The following is a 16,565-nucleotide window of genomic DNA, read 5'->3' on the forward strand; positions in this document are numbered from 1 at the left end:
CTTACTAAGCGGGTAGCCTCAAACTTGAGTACCCGTGCTGAAGAGGTTAGAGAGACAACACACAGTTTACTAGACATTTTGTCTGCAGCAGGTCCTCAAGAGTGGCTCTACCCCTTAATGAGGCAATCATGGACCCAGTTAGAGCGCTCTGACAGATCCCCGCTTCCCTCCATCCTATGGCCAAATGGATGGAGTGCAAATACTTCATACCAGCCAAGGGGTATGAATTTCTGTTTTCACACTCCTGCTCCAAGGTCTCTAATGGTGGCAGCGGTCAATGAGAGGGACTGGCAAGGTCAAGTGGGCAAAGCAAAGGCAAAGGACCCGTAAAAACTGGACTTGTTTCGCAGAAAAGATTATTCGAGGGGTGGACTACAACTCTGAATAGCAAACCAGCAAGCTTTGCTGGGTCACTGTGATTTTAATATGTGGGAGGCAATGCAAAAATGTAAGGACATGCTCCCCCAAGAGGCCAGACAGGAGTTCTCTTCACTAGTCGAAGAATGGAAGACAGCAGCCCAGGCCTCCCTGCATGGAGCCTTGGATGCTGCCAATTCTGCGGCCAGATTGATGGCCATGACTGTTACCATGCACAGGAGCTTGTGGTTTCAGTCCTTGGGGTCCCTCAAGAGGTGCAGCAGACCCTCCAGGATCTCCCATTCGAAGGGTCCTCGCTCTTTTCAGAGCAAACAGACGCCAAACTCCATGGGCTTAAGGACTCCATGGTGACCCTAAAATCTCTGTATCTATACACCGGCACTGTCCAGAAAACACTACAGCCTCAACAGCCTGGATGCTATTTCGTGCAGCCTGCCAGACAAAGGGTTCTGGCATAGACCCCCTCCACCGACCTCCTCCTCAGGGCTGATGCAGTCTGGCCTTAGACACACAGGCAGCTTTAAATGCTCATTTTGATGAAGTGCTCGAGGATGACATCTCAATCCCTTCTGTTCTGGTTCCAGTTACCCCTTTGTTTTCCAATCGACTCTCCCTCTTCCTCAGTGCCTGGGCCCACATTACCTCAGACTGTTGGGTTCTAATCATAAGAGAATTAGGTTATACCCTCCTGTTTTTATCCACTGTAACTGCCCATTCCCCCTCCCCGTCCCTCTTCAGGGACCCGGGTCACAAGCAACTATTGGAACAAGAAGTCCAATCCTTCCTTCAGGTGGGAGCTGTGGAAGATGTTCCACATTACCTAAGAGGAAAAAGGGTTTTATTCACGTTACTTCCTAATCCCAAAAGTCATGGGGGGGTCTCAGGCCAATCCTAGACCTGCGTCATCTCAACCACTATCTCAAGAGTTTGAAGTTCTGCAAGGTCTCCTTGGCTTCCATCATTCCCTCACTGGCTCCAGGAGGTTGGTATGCGGCCCTTGGTCTAAAGGACACATATTTCCACATATTGATTTTTCCAAGGCCACAGAAGGTTCCTAAAATTTGTTGTGAAACAGACTCATTACCAGTTCGCGGTTCTCCCATTTGGCCTGTTGACTGCCCCATGGATCTTCACCAAATGTATGGCAGTAGTAGAGGCTTTCCTCAGGAGAAAGAGATTTCACGTACTCCTATATCTTGATGAATGGCTAATCAAAGGACGGTCCAGAGCTCAGGTGGAATCTGACATCATCTCATTCAATCAACCTTCCTGGCATTAGGCCTACTAATAAATCCACCCTTATCCTTGTACAAAGGATAGAGGTCATTGGGGCAGTTCTTGACTTCCTACAGGTGAAGGCCCTACTTCCGGAGGATTGTTTTCGCTCAATCTCAACCCTGATAAGTTCCCTTCAGACACATCCGTCACCACAGTCTGGATATACTTGAGCCTTCTGGGGCCATATGGCATCATGCACATATGTGGTGCAACATGCGAGGCTATGTCTCAGACCTCTGCTGGCCTGGATGGCCAGGCTATATTCACCTTCACGATATCACCTGGACATGGTACTCACTGTTCCACCTCAAGTCCTTGATTCACTGACTTGGTGGTTGAACCCTAACACATGGTGTGTGCAAGAGTATCTTTTTTGAGGCATCAACTGTCAATGTCTCTGGTCTCTGATGCCTCGGTGCTGGGTTGGGGGGGGTCCAGATAGGGTGCCTCAGGACTCAAGACCTATAGTCCCAAGAAGAACTCTCTCTTCATATCAGTATCCGGGAACTCGGGGTGGTCCACCTAGCCTGCCATATTACGGACAAAGTGGTTTCAGTTCTCACGAAGAATACAACTGCCATGTCCTACATCAACATGCAGAGCGGAGCTCTTCCCCCTATGTCAGGATGCAATTGCGCTGTGGGAGTTTTGTATCACACACTCAATCTATCTATAAGCATCTCACCTGCTGTGTACACAGAACCAACTTGCGAATCACCTCAGCATGTCCTTCTCCACTCACCATGAGTGGTCCCTTCAACTGGACATCGTAAGGGACATCTTCCAATGGTGGGGGACTCCCCTTATAGACCTGTTTGCTACTCATGACAATAGAAAATGCCATCAGTTCTGCTCCTGCGGACGCCTTCCTGTTAGCATGGACAACTCACCTGTATTACGCCTTTCCCCCCATTCCATTGATACACAAGGTTCTGATGAAGATCAAGCAGGACTGATCATGGGTCATCCTCATAGCCCCAACATGGCCCAAACAGCACTGGTTCAGCATTCTGTCAAGACTTTCAGCAGAGACCCCAATCCGGCTTCTGCTACACTCAGACCTGATCTCCTGAGACCTGTGGTCTGCTGCTACACCTGAACCTCAGCTCTCTTCATCTGATGGCCTGGAACGTCCCTGGCTGAATTCGGAAGAGTAAGCTTGCTTGGAGCAGGTCTGTAGAATCCTACTAGGCAATAGAAAACCCTCCACCAGAGTGACTGACCTGGCAAAGTGGAAACAGTTCTTTCACTAGTCTTCCCATCACGGAGTTCCACCTGCACAGTTCTCATTGCAACTTATTTTAGAGTACTTTCTGCTCTTGAAGCAGCCAAGCCTGGCCTTCAATCTGGCGACCATTTCAGTATTCCATCCTAATCTGACAACAGATTGGTCTTTTTACATGAAATGGTAATCCATTTTCTCAAAGGCCTGCAGAGGGTGTACCCTCAAGGAAAGGAACTGATCCCTCCCTGGGACCTAACCTCATCCTGTCAAAGATTACAGGCCCACCCTTTGAACTGCTAACGACGTGCTTGCTGTTGCACCTTTCCTGGAAAGTGGCCTTGTTAGTGGCTATCACTTTGGCCAGGAGGATTTTGGAAGTCTGAGCCCTCACATCAGAACCTCCGTATATGATCTTCAAAGGTAACGTACAGCTGTGCCTGCATCCAAAGTTCCTCACGAAAGCGGTCTCACAATTTCACAGCAGCCAAGCAATTTTTTCTATCCGTATCCTACCTAAATCACATGTGAATAGGGAGGAACAGCGCCTATACGCCTTAGTTGTTAGATGGGTCCTGGCGTTTTATATCCAAAGGACCAAACCATTCCGCAGATCAGCTCAGCTGCTTATAGCGATAGCTGAGAGACTGAAGGGACTCCCCATCTCTGCCTAGAGGATTTCATCTTGGATTACCTCATGTATCTGTGCATGTTATAAACTCATAGGAGTCCTACCTCCGACTAACCTGCACATCCTAAAGATCTCAGGTCCTCTTTGGCTGTTTCCTAGCGCAAGTTCTATTCAAGATATCTTCAGGGCAGCAATCTGGTCCTCGGCGCACACATTCTCAGTGCACTATGCCATTACTTAACAGGCAAGAGACGATGCCAACTTTGGCTGTGCAGTCTTGCAGTCAGCTTGTCCTTGACTGAGCCTACCTCCTGTTCAACTGCTTGTGGGTCACCTACATTTGAATGGATTTAGGCAAGCACTTGAACAAGAAAAAACGGTTACTAACCTTTCTGTAACTGTTGTTCTTTGAGATGTGTTGCACACGTCCATTCCAAGACCTGCCTTCCATCCCCTCTTATCAGAGTCAGTCAGTAAGAAGAAACTGAGGGGGTGTGAGGTCAGTATGGCCCCTTCTACTGGTTCTGTGAGCACGCGGCACCAGAGGATGCTGGAGTCGACCCAACGGACACCACTAAGGAAAAAAATTCCAGCAATTGATATCAGGGCATGCACACACCTACGTTGGAATGGACATGTGCAACACATCTTGAAAATCAACAGTTACAGAAATGTTGTTAATCGTTTTTTACAGGCCCTACACCAACACTTTCAAACTCTGGTGCCTAAAGTTAGGCATCGAAACCCATACTTAGACACCTATTACGTGGCCCAGAGTAATATGAAACACCAACAGTTCCTACTGAAATTAAACCACTTACATAGTTACTTATGTTTGTGCTGTTTGTTTTCCAGGGCTGGATTCTGTGGAGCCAGCATAAGAAATGTGCAAAAGATATGGCATAGCCAAATGAAGGGTATTGTGACATTTATGCTGCACTCATCACCTAGTATCTGAATGCACATCAGGGAGGACAAATGAAATTGCACAACTGTAATAGGAGAATACTGGCCAAACCTTTAATGACTGATGAGTTATACAGACATGATGTGGACCAAAGCTTGATACAGTTAGGGATTGATGTTTTTTTTAAATCTTAGCTGGGGAGAAGACTTGTCTCTTTCCTGGATCCCTGTCAAAACCCATGTGGTTCACGCTGCACATGCTCTCTGTTCATTGTGCCACTCAGTGGCAGGGCACAGAGGTGATCAAAATTCACGTGTTAAAGTGCCAACCCTCTTAACTCTTGCATAGCCATCTCCTCCTCTGCTGGAATCACTCCTGGTCCTTACATTGATAGTTCAAAGGGAAAATCCAGTGCAAAATAATACTGCAGAAGTATTAATTTGGGCCCATGTTGGGGAATGCTAAAAGTTGCCTCAACAATTCCTGTTGTAATGCTGTTGTCTTCACAATGTGTAGCGATTGTAAATCCATCTTGGCATCATTGTAAAACTCAAATTCAATGGCAGTTTCACAATGGCATGGTACCAAATGTAAAGTAAAAGTGCAGAGAAATCAATGTACGTTATGAGCTATCCAGACTGGTCTTATTTGCTTTGTAAAGTGCAGTGTACGTTTTATGATGCAATATTAATAACTAAAGGCATAACATGTAAATCCAAAAGCCAGTTTGGAATAATTTTGTTATCCCTCTCCATGAAGGTCTTAAGCTCTTCTATGTTCAGTCTGTGTGCTGGGGAAAGGAGTTGAATACAATGGATGAGTGAGTACATTCTACATATATTGCCTCTCTTTATTAATGATGATAGTATTTTGGTTTCACTTAGAGGTTCCATGCTGCCCGCTTCTTTTACAATGTTACCTGAAAGTGGGAACAGGTGTTTGCATGGCACTGTTGTAGCCAGCATGGAAAGATATTTACATGCCATATGTACTAAAGATTCATATGTCCCTTCATACTTCAACTACCATTCCAGAGGACATACGTCCATGCTGATGACGGGTTCTGCTCGATAGACATTCAAAACAGTGCAGACCAATACATGTTCATTTTCATCATCAGATGCCACCTTCTATTTTGGTGCTTTGAGTTCTGTAGTTTCCGCATTGGAGTGTTGCTCTTTTAAGACATCTGAAAGCATACTCCACACCTCGTCCCTCTCAGATTTTGGAAGGTACTTCAGATTCTTAAACCTTGGCTTGAGTGCTGTATCTATCCGTAGCAATCTCACATTGGCACCTTCTTTGCGTTTTGTCAAATCTGCAATGAAAGTGTTCTTAAAATGAACAGCACGTGCTGGGTCATCGTCTGAGACTACTATAACATGAAATATATGGCAGAATGTGGGTAAAACGGAGAAGGAGATATACAGTTCTCCCCCCAAGGCGTTCAGTCACAAATTTAATTAACACATTATTTTTTGAATGAGTGCCATATGATGTTCCCCTCTGGTGTTATCTGGACAGGTGATCTGCTACGTCACTCCAATCCTTGACTCTGGAAGCCAGCCTTACCCTGCTCTGCTGTGAGAATCCCCAGTCCTAGGCTGTTCAAGCACAGCCTCTGGCTTGTAAGCGGCTTCTTCGATTGTGCAACCGAACAATACTAGCCAATATCTTCGGTCCCAGACACAACCCTAGGAACCTCCATCTTGCAGTGTCCAGTTATGCCAGCTGGATGCTGCAAGCTTATATGAGTTCGTCAATTTAATAAAGAAATTGATATGTACCAGGCTTGTTATCCCAAGGGAAGTCTCTGACACTGCTTCAAGTAGAATAAACAAAGAGATTTATTAACTATAAAGAGAGATTTTGAGTGATTATAAGTCAAAGCATAACAAGTCGGATTTGGTCAAATGAAATAAAAGCAAAACGTATTCTAAGCTGATCTTAACACTTTCAGTGCCCTTACAAACTTAGATGCTTCCCACCACAGGCTGGCTGGTTACTTTTCAGTCAGCTCTCCCCTTTGATGAGTACTTCAGTCGCTTGGTGTGGTGTCTGTAGATGTAGGTGGAAGAGAGAGGAAGAGCATGGCAAATGTCTCTCCCTGTTATCATGTTCTTTCTTTCTTGGCTTTGCCCCCACCCCTTCAGAGTCAGGTGGGCATTACCTCATCGTAGTCCCACACTGACCAAAGGAAGGGCGGTGACTCACTTGAGAGTCTAACAGATCCTTTTGTTGTTGCCTAGGCCAGCGTCCTTTGTTCCTGTGAGGCTGGGCTGGGTTTGTCCCATACATGCCCCGATGAGGTGCGAACTGCCTCTCTGTTCTTGGAGAGTTTTTGCCTGGGCTTGCTTTAAACCATGAGTATACATTTTCAGCCTCATAACTATATACATGAAATTAAAAGTTATAACATTACTATAACAACATCATTATAACAATCATGGTCAGTGCATCATGAACCTTCTGAAGACCCCCAACATGCCAAACTTTGCATTGGATGCCACACAATCATTTTATAAAGACGAATAAGGTTGTTCCCCCGAGGTACAGAGCATCACACGCCATCAGCATGGAAGTATGTCCTCTGGAATTGTGGCCAAAGTATGAAGGGTGATATGAATGTTTAACATATCTGGCATGTAAATAACTTGGAAAAGCGGCTACAAAAGTGGCATGCGAACATCTGTTCTCACTTTCAAGGGACATTGTAAATAAGAAGCAGACAGCACTATCTCCCGTAAATGTAAACAAACTTGTTTGTCTTAGCGATTGGCTGAACAAGAAGTAGGACTGAATGGACTTGTAGGCTTTAAAGTTTTTATAATGTTTTGTTTTTGAGTGCAATTATGTAAAAAAAAAAATCTACATTTGTAACTTGCACTTCCACGATAAAGAGATTGCACTACAGTACTTGTCTGAGGTGACTTGAAAAACAGTTTCTTTTGTTTATAATTTTTACAGTGCAAATATTTGTAATAAAAATAATAATATAAAGTGAGTGCTGTACACTTTGTATTCCATGTTGTAATTGAAGTCAATATATTTGAAAATGTAGAAAAACATCAAAAAATATTTAATAAATTTCAGTTGGGATTCTATTGTTTAACAGTGCAATTAAAACTGTGATTAATCACGATTAATTATTTTTAGTTAATCACGTGAGTTAACTGCGATTAATTGACAACCCTAGTAAACACTATTAAACATCTGTCTGATTTACACACCATCACTGACAACTTTACACATAACATACTGCCGATTCACTTTTATCATGCCTGAATACCTTAGCATATCTGGATTTGCAGGGACACTGTAAATTTAACCATTATCCAGGTAATAAAGAAACTGTGATATGCACCATTGTGGCTGAAGTTAGAATTCAGTAGGATGGCATTTCCCCAGCTAGAGTGACCTGCGGCCTTTTCCGTTCTGCAGAAGGTTTTAGGTCTCATGCCCCCAAGCAGTCCACCTGGTCAGCAGAAAGACTGGATAGATTGTGTATCAGTTTATCCCATGTATACAGATGAGGATTGCAAAGTTGTACAGGAGGGAGGAAAACTCAAGCTCTCCTCCAAGCGACAGCACTTGCTTTCTGATTATGTTGAGTCCTCTGGAAGCTGGAAAGTTTGTGAAATGTATAATATGCCCAGCAAAAAGCACAAGTAACTCCCCTACGTGTAAACACATTGTCATCTGTATTCTTGACCTCCTATGGTCAAATGTAGAAACCATTTAACAACAAACAAAAAGCTGCTTATCTGCTCTCCCATGAGGGCCCTCTTTGGTTTGTTTGAGGACAATCCATCATTTTTAAAAAAAGTTAACTTTAAAAAAAAAAAAAAAACATAGTGGCTTTGAAAGACTGCCACAACTGAGCAACAGTTGCTTAGCTACCAAATGGTAATGGCCTTTCCCCATGTAAATAATGTTGGAAGCTTCACATGGAAATCAGCCTACAAAGGAAAAGAACATAAGACCCAGATGAGAATCATCAGAGATTTTCACTTAGAAGCTATGGCGACCATTTGAGTTTCATAAGCTTCCTTGATGATCGCAAGATGTGAACAAGAAAAAAAAATGATACAGTTGTTAACGTTAATCCTTCCTCTGGACTTCTCAGAGTGTCTCATCTACTCCATTTCTGTCCACCCTTTTGTAACCCTTTTGGGGCAGGTTCTTGTATGTCAGGTACAGATCTGAGCACACAGTGAGTGGCTTTAATAGAGGGTGGTTGTGAATAGTAACATCATCCACCATATATAAAAGGCTCTTTTAAAGAGGGCGGTCATCAATTGGTCTACATGTCTACAGAGGATAGGATAAGAAGTAAATGGCTTAATTGGCGGCAAGCATGAATTACACCTCTACCTTGATATCCTTGGGAGCCAAAAAATCTTACCGCGTTATAGGTGAAACCGTGTTATATTGAACTTGCTTTGATCCACTGGAGTGCGCAGGCCCCCCCTCCCTCCCCCACAGAACTCTGCTTTACTGCGTTATATCCAAATTTGTGTTATATCGGGTGGCGTTATATGGAGGTAGCGGTGTAGTTTGGATGTTATGAAAAGCTTTCCAACTCTGGATAGTTAAGCACTGAAACAGGTTACCTAGGAATCCGCGTCCTTGTAGGTTTTTAAGAACAGGTTAGACAAACACTTAGGGACGGTCTAGGTTTACTTGGTCCTGCCTCATTGTGGGGGGATGGACTAGATGACCTCTTGAGGTCCTTTCCAGACCTACATTTGTATCATTCTATGTAACCATTTTCTCTTGTGGCTACCAGTTTGAGATGTGGCTGCTGAACAAGAGTGACTGCTAATGAAAACCGCATGTCGAAGGTGCAGCCATGCTAGGATCAGTCGTGCAACTTTCAGCTGTAGTTGAGAGTGCTCAGCACCACTCAGGAAGGATTCTGTACCTTGCCCAGTTGGCTCAGAACTGAGACATTTTGTTTCTGAAAATATATAGCGTGTTGTCCCCTATTACAGACCCCGTAGTAGAAAAGTACTTTAGAATCTGTTACAGAATGAGATGCTTCCTATAGGTTTATTGAGCATCCTGTAGAAATTTTATAGCAGGGATATAATTCTCTATCAGAGTCCATAAGAATGTTTTAAAAGGGAAACCCTTTAGATATGTAACTTTTAAAATTGAATTTTATAGGATTTTCCTAGATGTGGGGTTGCTTTGGCATGAACTGAGATTTCCCCTTTTCCTCTGGGATGGACAGGCAGGGCCAGAGATTAGTCAGACTGAAGAATATTGACACCGTCTTTGTATTCCCCTTCTTCACTTATCAGTTTGATTAATGCCTAGCAAAGGACTTAGGGGCAGGAATGCAATGTGTAGCCACTCTGGTTGCTATTGTGAATGCAAGGCAGAACAGAGAAAGTTACCATCTTCTGCGTTACCTGCAGCTGCACTTCAGCGCTCAGCACCTTTGGTTCACACTTTTGAACTCATGTATATTCTGCGGGGTCCACTGAAGCCGATGGAGGTTTTGCTTGAGTGAAGATGATGGGATGTTTTAGAACAGGCGTGTTGAATTTTCTTTTTATTATTGAAATTTTTGAACACTTTTCTTCAGCTGAAAACAGTATCTTCCAGAAGGATCGGTCATAAAACTTGGATTTAGTTATCTGCACTAATCTAATCTCCAGGTGGCTGGAGATTGGAAAAGCTATTATGAAAATAAAAAGCAACACACTTCTGTAGAGGACATTGATATTTGCTGATCTGCCCCACTGTCTATACAGCAAGAGGATGGCTGTGACGCTGGTAGGCCAGGCGCCATCTCATGCTAAGGGCCCAGGCCTCATTGAATGCTTACAAATGCATTAGCTGGAAACCAGTCTTGCTTACTTGTGTGTTATATGTTAAGTTGATAAGAATGCGTTTAGACTTTAGTGTTTAGACTTTATAAAACGCTTGTAGGATGCTGCATGTATTGATCTCACTCATAACCTCTATAGCCCATGGTATAAAGTTATATTGAGTGTTTGCACTGTAAACCTCTGTAATTGTGTAACTCACCAAACAATAAAAGAGAAGCATTGATTAAGATAAAGTGCACATCTGTGGCCCATTGAAGGCAAATGAACTATCATGTAGCATCAAAGGACAGAGATTTTGTTGACTGAATTCATAATTCCCTCTAGGAAAGAGAGACCTACCTATGAATGCATCCCATCAGTTTGGACCCTGGAGTGAATGGGATAAAAATCACTGACAGGGAGAAACTGGGTCTCTTTCACAGAGATCCCCATGCTATTTGGCATGGATTAACTTTCAAAGACACTTTGAATTGACAGAGTACTACAGCTGTCACTTTTGAATCACAGACTGAAATTCTCATGTGTAAGTATGCTTGATCATCCTCGATCTGCTGGAAATGCCCCTACTTATACAACCCAAAATGCCATTAGCCTTCTTGGCAACAAGGGCACACTGTTGACTCATATTCAGCTTTTTGTCCACCGTAACCCCTAGGTCCTTTTCTGCAGAACTGCTGCCCAGCCATTCGGTCCCTAGTCTGTAACAGTGCATGGGATTCTTCCGTCCTAAGTGCAGGACTCTGCACTTGTCCTTGTTGAACCTCATCATATTTCTTTTGGCCCAATCCTCTAATTTGTCTAGGTCCCTCTGTATCCTATCCCTACCCTCCAGCGTATCAACCACTCCACCCAGTTTAGTGTCATCTGCAAACTTGCTAAGGGTGCAGTCCACACCATCCTCCAGATCGTTAATGAAGATATTGAATAAAACCGGCCCCAGCACTGACCTTTGGGCACTCCACTTGATACCGGCTGCCAACTAGACATGGAACCATTGATCACTACCCGTTGAGCCCGACCATCCAACCAGTTTTCTATCCACCTTACCGTCCATTCATCCAGCCCATACTTCTTTAACTTGCTGGCAAGAATACTGTGGGAGACTTTATCAAAAGCTTTGCTAAAGTCCAGAAATAGCACATCCACTGCTTTCCCCTCATCCACAGAGCTGGTTATCTCATCATAGAAGGCAATTAGGTTAGTCAGGCATGACTTGCCCTTGGTGAATCCATGCTGACTGTTCCTGATCACTTTCCCCTCCTTTAAGTGGTTCAGGATTGATTCCTTGAGGACCTGTTCCATGATTTTTCCAGGGACTGAGGTGAGACTGACTGGCCTGTAGTTCCCTGGATCTTCCTTCTTCCCTTTTTTAAAGATGTGCACTAAATTAGCTTTTTCCAGTCGTCCGGACCTCCCGATTGCCATGATTTTTCAAAGATAATGGCCAATGGCTCTGCAATCTCATCGGCCAACTCCTTTAGCACCCTCGGATGCAGCGCATCCGGCCCCATGGACTTGTGCTCATCCAGCTTTCCTAAATAGTCCCGAACTACTACTTTCTCCACAGAGAGCTGGTCACCTCCTCCCCATATCGTGCTGCAGAGTGCAGCTGTCTGGGAGCTGACCTTGTCTGTGAAGACAGAGGCAAAAAAAGCATTGAGTACGCTAGCTTTTTGCACATCCTCTGTCACTAGGTTCCCTCCCTCATTCAGCAAGGGGCCCACACTTTCCTTGACTTTCTTCCTGTTGCTAACATACCTAAAGAAACCCTTCTTGTTACTCCTAACATCTCTGGCTAGCTGCAACTCCAAGTGTGATTTGGCCTTCCTAATTTCACACCTGCATGCCTGAGCAATACTTCTATACTCCTCCCTGGTTATTTGTCCAATCTTCCACTTCTTGTAAGCTGTTCTTTTGTGTTTAAGATGAGCAAGGATTTCACTGTTAAGCCTAGCTGGTCGCCTGCCATATTTACTTTTCTTCCTACGCATCGGGATGGTTTGTTCCTGCAACCTCAATAAGGTTTCTTTAAAATACAGCCATTAGCTGGAAACCAGTCTTGCTTACCTGTGTGTTATATGTTAAGTTAATAAGAATGTGTTTAGACTTTAGTGTTTAGACTTTATAAAACGCTTGTAGGATGCTGCATGTATTGATCTCACTCATAACCTCTATAGCCCATGGTATAAAGTTATATTGAGTGTTTGCACTGTAAACCTCTGTAATTGTGTAACTCACCAAACAATAAAAGAGAAGCATTGATTAAGATAAAGTGCACATCTGTGGCCCATTGAAGGCAAATGAACTATCATGTAGCATCAAAGGACAGAGATTTTGTTGACTGAATTCATAATTCCCTCTAGGAAAGAGAGACCTACCTATGAACGCATCCCATCAGTTTGGACCCTGGAGTGAATGGGATAAAAATCACTGACAGGGAGAAACTGGGTTTCTTTCACAGAGATCCCCATGCTATTTGCCATGGATTAACTTTCAAACACACTTTGAATTGACAGAGTACTACAGCTGTCACTTTTGAATCACAGACTGAAATTCTCATGTGTAAGTATGCTTGTTTGCTTGCTTTCACCTATCAGTAACCCTGTTATTTCTTTTTCCTAGCTACTAATTTAATTTAGTAATTTATTACAGGATTGGCTACAAGCATCTTTGGTGTGTGATCTGAGGTATGTCCTTGGTCTCTTGGGACTGGAAGTAACCTGAATATTTTTGTGATCTTTGGTGTAGGTGACCAATTATCATTAAGTCCAGCTTGCCTGGCAAAATAGACTGGGGAGCCTAAGGGGACAGTCTATGACTCCGTGGTAAGACTATTACAGTGTTACTGGGTTGGTGAAATCTAACTATAGAACATACAGTCAGTTTGGGGTATCTGCCCTGTTTTTGACAATCTGACCTGAGGTAGGCACACACTGTTGTGAGTCCATCCAGATAGCATGACAATGGCACTATGTTTTTTTGAAAAACATTGGAATTATCCAAGGTAATGATTTTATATTGCTGTTTTTCCCTTTATCTACCCCTTTTTAAACCCTTTGGCTATTGCACGGTGCTTGTAAGGGCAGTAAAGTTTCCTTTAGCCTGAGATTGCGCTTCATCAGCCGAGCTGTTCGTTCCTGGAGAGAAAATGAAATTAACATTTACTGAAGAACGTGGCACAGCTGTCATCTGAGAAGGGACCTGAGATGGATAAAATGGGGACCTTACGGGCTCTCTCTGTAGCCTGTAGCCACAGAAAGGCATGTAGTGGAAGCAGCATGGAAACATCTGGCTCAGTCTCCATGAGTTGCATATGTGTGATGGATTATGTAAAACCTGGTGGCCTGCTTTTCAGAAGTGCTAAGAAAGCCCAAATCCCAGTGAAGTCTCTGGGAAATTGCAGGTTCTCACCTCTTTGGAAATCAGGCCATGAATCTGTCAGCTGGTTCTTGTTTAAAAATCTCCACATTTTGAAAGAGTTTCTTTAAATAAACCTGTAGCCATTGGAGCATAAGCTGCAATATATTTTTGTTTGTCCCCAGTCCACATTTTTTCAGCCTCTTTCCCTATCTGCAAATAATATCAGCTTTGGGTATCTTTGTAGCTGACTATCATGAATGCAATAACTGGCCCATGCCTTTTAAATGACAAATTAGCCTACGTAATCATCAACATGTGTTAATGGTATCTTCAGTGAGGAACCCCATAGCCCATTAAAATGCTTTGCAATTCGTCCAGATTTTGTGCCAATGTGTAGGATGCCTGACAGCCAGTAACAGAATTTAAACGATTGGTATCCAGTTCTGGTTCTGTGTGGATATTTAACAGTTTGAGTAGTAGGAGAAAAATTGTTTTATTATGCTTGAATAGTGTAGTACAGTAGTAGCTTATTACAGGAAAGGAGGAGTCAGTGAAACAGAAGCTGTATCATTTTTCATATCCAAAAATTCTATACATCAAAAGTTGGGGGCCCTCGGGATTTTGGAAGGAATCATATTTAGCGGTGGAAAGATGTGCAGAATTACATATTAAGCACGGGCGGTGCATCACATAGGCCGGGGAAGGCTGTGCCTCCCCAAACAGCCCGGCATGGCCCCGCTCACACCCTGAAGCCCCCTCCTGCTTGCCCTTCCCTCTAGGCCCCAGCCTAGGCATGCTGCTCCTCTTCAGGGAAGGCGGCTGGTACTGGCTGAGGCTGCCCAGTGCTGGAGGATGGAGCTGGAGCCCTGGGGCTGCCCGCCCTGTGCTTGGGGGAACTGGGAGCACTGGGGCTGGAGGGGGCTGCGCACCACCTGCCCGCCCTGTGCTTGGGGGAACTGGGAGCACTGGGGCTGGAGGGGGGGCGCGTGCCCTGCACATGGGGCCGGGGCGGGGGGGGGCTGCTTGGGGCCTGGAGGAGGGGACTGCGCACCACCCGCCCTGCGCTTGGGAGCTGTGGTGGAAGGTGGGAGGCTGCCGGCCACGATGAGGGGAGTGCTCCGGTGGGGGAAGGGGGACAGGTCCTCGGGGAGGAGGGGGAACCAAGGGCTAGCCTCCCCAACCGACAGTTCACCAGCTGTCCATGCTATTCAGTGGTGTTAGACGTGATCTGAGAAAAGCAAAGAGACCCAGTCAGGGTTTGGATTCTGGCCTAGATGTACATAGTACGAATATTTTTGATCACCTGCAATACAGAAGCATAAGAGAGGTGATGAAGTAATTTTTTGTGAGATTAAAAGAAAAACAATATTAAGGAATTGTTGCTTAATATTTTTCACTTGAAAACAATAACAGTGATTTTAAGTTAGGAGTAGAACAATGTTTCTTTAAACCAGGATATATTTCAGGCAACCTTTTAAACCTGGGCTGCACCTAAATTCGAGTTTAGGCATTGTTACTTATATTAGGTACTACCCAATTAAATCACAGACATGTTCCCTGACCAGATGAGCTTACCATCGAAATATAAAACAAGACTCAATAAGTGAGAGCCATAAACTCTCAAGAGGTTGGGGTGTAAGAGGAAGGGAGTGCAGGGACTGCAAATAGAAAGTCAGTGCTTTCTTAACTATGTCCATGGCTTGAAAACAAATACCACTGGACAGGATGAACAATAGCTGTGCCACCGCTGCTGTTCCCTTGGAGCTTGATCCAGTGACCATTGACGTGAATGGAAAGTCTCCTATTGACTTAAGGGAGCTTTTAATCAGGCCCAGGGTTCTGAATAGCAGCAGCAGAAACCTCCAAGACAATTTTCACTCCGCTACAGTTTGGGAAAGTTCTGAGCATCAGCGATGATCAGCAGTTGGAGGCCCCAAAGGAATGCAGAAGGGCAAACATAGTACCTGTCTTTAAAAAAGGCAACAAAGAGGACTTCGGGAATTACAGACCAGTCAGCCTAACTTTGACACCTGGAGAGATACTGGAACAAATTGTTTAACAATCAGTTTGTAAGCACCTAGAAGAACAGAGGGTATCAGGGTTGGCCAGCATGGATTTGTCAAGAACAAATCGTGCCAAATCAATCTAATTTCCTTCTTTAACGGGGTTACTGACCTAGTGGATGGGGGGGGGGGGCGGGGGGAAGAAGTTAGCATGATATATCTTGATTTTTGCTGTATACCAGGATATAGGCAGTGGTTGGAGCTGTGGTAGAGCCAAAGGTCAAACCAAGGGTATTGCTTGGTATCCTCTAGGTGGGTTTTCTGGTCATCTTGGGTGGAGCTGTTACACCTAGTGTAAGGTTGCTGGATTGGGGCAGTCATGAGTAGTTTAGGGTAAAATCAAGGATGAACCCTTAGATGGAAAAAAGGGGCTTTGTCTTGTAGACATGTGTTCTGCATTATTGTGAGAAAACTCTGCATGGCGTAGTTGTGAGGACCAGTCATCCTGGTGGTAGTTTATTAGCATTGTGGATATTGCTCCAGAATTTGTTTTGTTCTCCCCGCCTGACCATTTGACTGGGGGTGCTAGGCAGAGGAGAGACAAGTGTGAATGCCCAACATCTGGAGGACTTCGTGTCAGTAGCGAGAGATAAATTGTGCACTGTGATTAGACATGATGTGCTCTGCGTGGTCATGGAGGTGGACGACTTGGTCCACCCAAAGTTGGGCGGTTTCCTGGAATAAGGGCAGGCCAGTGCAGAGGTTGAAGTGTGGCATTTTGGTGAGGTGGGTCCATCACTGTCAAGATGGTCATGAGCCTGTTGGACTCAAGTGGTTCTACTATGAAATCTAAGGTGATGACAGTCCAGGGGTTAGATGGAGTCTTGAGAGGTTGCAGCAGGAATTTGTTGTGAGATGCCTTGAAGTGGGTGCCCACATTACAAGA

The 16,565-nt window shown here is 44.4% G+C and overlaps 1 protein-coding gene across 8 annotated transcripts in view; it reads left to right on the forward strand.

Annotated features, from left to right (window-relative positions):
- FAT3 (FAT atypical cadherin 3) overlaps positions 1 to 16,565 on the forward strand; it is a 573,356-nt gene that overhangs the window by 44,373 nt on the left and 512,418 nt on the right. Inside the window, exon 1 of one of the 8 annotated variants that reach the window (XM_039539419.1) lies at positions 10,603 to 10,779. The exons of the other annotated variants lie outside the window; for them this stretch is intronic. The gene's annotated coding sequence lies outside the window, so the exon portion shown is untranslated. Of the gene's footprint in view, positions 1 to 10,602; positions 10,780 to 16,565 lie in introns of those variants that run through there. 8 annotated transcript variants of the gene reach the window in all.

The sequence above is a fragment of the Mauremys reevesii genome, linkage group 1 (genome assembly GCF_016161935.1).
Source record: "Mauremys reevesii isolate NIE-2019 linkage group 1, ASM1616193v1, whole genome shotgun sequence".
Lineage (NCBI taxonomy): Eukaryota > Metazoa > Chordata > Testudines > Geoemydidae > Mauremys > Mauremys reevesii.